Source organism: Mus musculus, chromosome 4, assembly GCF_000001635.26.
Source record: "Mus musculus strain C57BL/6J chromosome 4, GRCm38.p6 C57BL/6J".
Classification (NCBI taxonomy): Eukaryota; Metazoa; Chordata; class Mammalia; order Rodentia; family Muridae; genus Mus; species Mus musculus.
In genome coordinates, this window is record NC_000070.6 from 89216191 (window position 1) to 89221990 (window position 5800).

General features: G+C 45.7%; 1 pseudogene; it reads left to right on the top strand.

Moving 5' to 3' along the window:
* On the top strand, positions 521-2298 carry Tgif2-ps1 (TGFB-induced factor homeobox 2, pseudogene 1; annotated as a pseudogene).

Sequence of the window (5800 nt, forward strand, 5' to 3'; positions counted from 1 at the left end):
TTTTGATCTTAGCCATTCTGACTGGTGTGAGGTGGAATCTCAGGGTTGTTTTGATTTGCATTTCCCTGATGATTGAGGATGCTGAACATTTTTTCAGGTGCTTCTCAGCCATTTGGTATTCCTCAGGTGAGAATTCTTTGTTTAGCTCTGTACCCCATTTTTAATAGGTTATTTGAATTTCTGGAGTCCACCTTCTTGAGTTCTTTATATATATTGGATATTAGTCCCCTATCTGATTTAGGATTGGTAAAGATCCTTTCCCAATCTGTTGGTGGCCTTTTTGTCTTATTGACAGTGTCTTTTGCCTTACAGAAGCTTTGCAATTTTATAAGGTCCCATTTGCCAATCTTACAACACAAGCCATTGCTGTTCTATTCAGGAATTTTTCCCCTGTGCCCATATCTTCGAGGCTTTTCCCCACTTTCTCCTTTCTAAGTGTCAGTGTCTCTGGTTTTATGTGGAGTTCCTTGATCCACTTAGATTTGACCTTAGTACAAGGAGATAAGAATGGATCAATTCGGAGCTGTCAGGCCGGTGTCAGACCGGGCAGGTACTAGGCGCTTTCCCCAGGCGCCCCCCACCGGCCGGGTGGTCCTGCACCCCACCGAGATCACGTGGGCCATAAAGCTGCCAGGGAAGGCTCCCCAGAGGTCCAGCTTAGCCCCTAAGCACCATGTGGGACAGCGATCTAGGCGAGGATGAAGGGCTCCTGTCACTGACCAGCAAGAGGAAGCGCAGGGGGAACCTGCCCAAGGAGTCAGTAAAGATCCTCCAGGACTGGCTCTATCTGCACCGCTACAACGCCTACCCCTCAGAGCAGAAGCTAAGTGTCTCTGGACAGACCAACCTCTCGGTGCTGCAGGACTGCCTGGAGGGTTCTGAGTCCATTTCTTAGCTTCCGCACCACCTGGGCTGCACTGGCCGGGGGGGGGGGGGGGGGGGGGGGGTGGGTGGGGGGGTGGGGGGGGTGGGGGGGGCAGGGGGCGGGGGGGGGAGAGTTCTGCACTGTGAGGGTTCTGCACTGTGATGAAGGCAGTCAGAACTGCGCCTCTTAAGTTCTTTTCTGACATTCCTGAGCCCACCAACTGCATAGCTAATCCCCTGATATGTAACTGGTTCATCAATGTCCGGCGTCGCCTTCTCCCTGACATGCTTCGGAAGGATGGCAAAGACCCTAATCAGTTCACCATCTCCCGTCGTGGGGGTAAGGTCTCAGATGTGGCTCTCCCCAGGGGCAGCAGTCCCTCTCTGCTGGCTCTGTCTGTTCCAGCCCCCACTAACATGCTCTCCTTGTCTGTGTGCTCCATGCCACGCCACTCAGGCCAAGGTGAAAAGCCAGCAGCACCCTTTCCACGAGTGGAGCTAGAATCCCCCAAGGCCCTGGTGACCCCTGCTAGCACACTCACCCTGCTGACTAGGGCAGAGGCTGGAAGCCCCATGGGTGGACTCTTCAATACGCCACCACCCACACCCCCAGAGCAGACCAAGGATGACTTCAGCAGCTTCCAGTTGCTGGTGGAGGTGGCGGTGCAGAGGGCTGTTGAGATGGAGCTTCAGAAGCAGCAAGAGCCAGTGCCACCTTTGCTACACACTCCTATGCCTCTCGTCTCAGAAAACGCCAAGTAGGCACCTGCTCCCGGGTGGCTTGAGGTTCCTGGCTCACTGCCCTTTCATACAGAGGGTTATCCAAGTACGGATCACTGCCAAGCATCAGGACCATTCTGTCCAGTCCTCAGATGATGTCGCTGCACTGCACTGTTACGGGGCCTGTACTCTGCTGAGTGCCATTCCTTCAAGCGTCTTCTCTGAGGAGACCAAAGCAACGGAGCCAGGCAAGGTGTTGCTACTGCTTCTACAGAGAGCCCTGGGACGCCTGGACTCCAGCCTGCTTTACTAGGCAGGCTCAGAAAAGCTGCCAAGTCCAGACTTGAGCTGGGTCCAAGCCACCCCTAAGCTTTTGGTTGAGCCAGGTGTGCACAATCCAACCTATTCAAAGGACAAAGGAAATGCCCAGCAGATGTCACAGAACCGACTCCAGTTGAATGTTTAGATTTTTGCTAAATTGTTTTACTTTCCTTTTGCTGTGGTTTGTGTTAATGGCAGTAGGTAGCCCAGAAGCACAGGTGTGGGGAGAGAGCACCTTACACGGTGGGTGGAGCTCGGTAAGTGGGTAATAGATTTACCCACAGGATGATCGTATAGGGACCAGCAGATTCTCTGCAGTAGTGCTGAGTTCAGACTAGAGTGGTTGTTTAATTCTTGGTTTGGTCTTCCCTATTATAAAAGACAGAAGAAGAAGAAGAAGAAAAAAAGAATGGATCAATTCGTATTCTTCTACATGATAAACGCCAGTTGTGCCAGCACCATTTGTTGAAAATGCTGTCTTTTAGCAGATGCTGGCGAGGATGTGGAGAAAGAGGAACACTCCTCCATTGTTGGTGGGAGTGCAGGCTTGTACAACCACTCTGGAAATCAGTCTGGCGGTTCCTCAGAAAACTGGACATAGTACTACCGGAGGATCCAGCAATACCTCTCCTGGGCATATATCCAGAAGATGCCCCAACAGGTAAGAAGGACACATGCTCCACTATGTTCATAGCAGCCTTATTTATAATAGCCAGAAGCTGGAAAGAACCTAGATGCCCCTCAACAGAGGAATGGATACAGAAAATGTGGTACATCTACACAATGGAGTACTACTCAGCTATTAAAAAGAATGAATTTATGAAATTCCTAGCCAAATGGATGGACCTGGAGGGCATCATCCTGAGTGAGGTAACACATTCACAAAGAAACTCACACAATATGTATTCACTGATAAGTGGATATTAGCCCCAAACCTAGGATACCCAAGATATAAGATATAATTTGCTAAACACATGAAACTCAAGAAGAATGAAGACTGAAGTGTGGACACTATGCCCCTCCTTAGATTTGGGAACAAAACACCCATGGAAGGAGTTACAGAGACGGAGTTTGGAGCTGAGATGAAAGGATGGACCATGTAGAGACTGCCATATCCAGGGATCCACCCCATAATCAGCATCCAAACGCTGACACCATTGCATACACTAGCAAGATTTTATTGAAAGGACGCAGATGTAGCTGTCTCTTGTGAGACTATGCCGGGGCCCAGCAAACACAGAAGTGGATGCTCACAGTCAGCTAATGGATGGATCATAGGGCTCCCAATGGAGGAGCTAGAGAAAGTAGCCAAGGAGCTAAAGGGATCTGCAACCCTATAGGTGGAACAACATTATGAGCTAACCAGTACCCCGGAGCTCTTGACTCTAGCTGCATATATATCAAAAGATGGCCTAGTCGGCCATCACTGGAAAGAGAGGCCCATTGGACTTGCAAACTTTATATGCCCCAGTACAGGGGAACACCAGGGCCAAAAAGGGGGAGTGGGTGGGCAGGGGAGTGGGGGTGGGTGGATATGGGGGACTTTTGGTATAGCATTGGAAATGTAAATGAGTTAAATACCTAATAAAAAATGGAAAAAAAAAAAAAAAAAAAAAGAAAATGCTGTCTTTTTTCCACTGGATGGTTTTAGGTTCCTTGTCAAAGATCAAGTGAACATGGGTGTGTGGGTTCAATTCTATTCCATTGGTCTACTTATCTGTTGCTATACCAGTACCATGCAGTTTTTATCACAATTGCTCTGTAGTACAGCTTTAGGTCAGGCATGGTGATTCCACGACAGGTTCTTTTATCATTGAGAAGAGTTTTTGCTATCCTAGGTTTTTTGTTATTCCAGATGAATTTGCAAATTGCCCTTTTTTTTTTTAAAGGTTTCACCTTGGTTTTGTTTATTTTTTTAAGATTAATTTATTTATTTATTATAAGTGCACTGTAGCTGTCTTCAGACACTCCAGAGGAGGGCGACAGATCTCCTTATGGATGGTTGTGAGCCACCATGTGGTTTCTGGGATTTGAACTCAGGACCTTCAGAAGAGAAGTAAGTGCTCTTAATTGCTGAGCCACCTCTCCAGCCCGCAAATTGCCCTTTCTAATTCGTTGAAGAATTGAGTTGGAATTTTGATAGAGATTGCATTGTGTGGGAAGCCACATGTGCCGTTGCAGAGTGGCACTGACTACTGCTGGCCACCACCCATAAGTTTGGACAAACAACCAATGTGTACATATGCAGTAAAGTTTTTTGCAAAGACACTGCCTGTCCCGGGCATGATAATGAGGCTTTGAGAATATAACCAATCAGATGTGAGACATGCAAATGAGGTATGATAATGAGGCTCTGTGAGGTACAGAGAGAGAGAGTAGCCAATCAGATGAGGAACATGCAAATGAGGCGTAGTGCATAACCAATCCGGGTGTGAGACATGCCTCTCCTAGGCCTATATAAGCAGCACCAGTTCTGGGCTCGGGGTCTCTTCGACTCTGCTATCAAGCTCTCCCAATAAACGTGTGCAGAAGGATCCTGTTGCAGCGTTGTTACTGCGGGCCAGTCCGGCTTGTGCAAGAGCATTGAATCTGTAGATTGCTTTTGGCAAGATAGCCATTTTTTTTACTACATTGATCCTGCCAATCCATGAGCATGGGAGATCTTTCCATCTTCTGAGATCTTTGATTTCTTTCTTCAGAGACTTGAAGTTCTTATCATACAGATCTTTCACTTCCTTAGTTAGAGTCACACCAAGGTATTTTATATTATTTGTGACTATTGTGAAGGGTGTTGTTTCTCTAATTTCTTTCTCAGCCTGTTTACCCTTTATGTAAAGAAAGGCCATTGACTTGTTTGAGTTAATTTTATCTTAAGCTACTTCACTGAAGCTGTTTATCAGGTTTAGGAGTTCTCTGGTGGAATTTTTAGGGTCACGTATATATATACTATCATATCATCTGAAAATAGTGATATTTGACTTCTTCCTTTCCAATTTGTATCCCCTTGATCTCCTTTTGTTGTCCTACTGCTCTGCCTAGGACTTCAAGTATTATACTGAATAGGTAGGGAGAAAGTGGGCAGCCTTGTTTAGTCCCTGATTTTAGTGGGATTGCTTCCAACTTCTCAACAATTACTTTGATGTTGGCTACTGGTTTGCTGTAGATTGCTTTTATCATGTTTAGGTATGGGCCTTGAATTCCTGATCTTTCCAAGACTTTTATCAGGAAGGGGTGTTGGATTTTGTCAAATGCTTTCTCAGCATCTAACGAGATGATCATGTGATTTTTGTCTTTGAGTTTGTTTATAGAGTGGATTACGTTGATGGGTTTCCGTATATTAAACCATCCCTGCATCACTGGAATGAAACCTACTTGGTCAAGATGGATGATTGTTTTGATGTGTTCTTGGATTCGGTTAGTGAGAATTTTATTGAGTATTTTTGCATCGATATTCATAAGGGAAATTGGTCTGAAGTTTTCTATCTTTGTTAGGTCTTTCTGTGGTTTAGGTATCAGAGTAATTGTGGCTTCATAGAATGAATTGGGTAGAGTACCTTCTGTTTCTATTTTGTGGAATAGTTTGTGAAGAACTGGGATTAGATCTTCTTTGAAGGTCTGATAGAACTCTGCACTAAACCCATCTGGTCCTGGGCTTTTTTTGTTTGGAGACTATAAATGACTGCTTCTATTCTTTAGGGGATATAAGACTGTTTAGATCATTAACCTGATCTTGATTTAACTTTGGTACCTGGTAGCTGTCTAGAGATTTGTCCATTTCATCCAGGTTTTCCAGTTTTGTTGAGTGTAGCCTTTTATAGAAGGACCTGATGGTGTTTTGGATTTCTTCAGGATCTGTTGTTATGTCTCCCTTTTCATTTCTGATTTTGTTAATTAG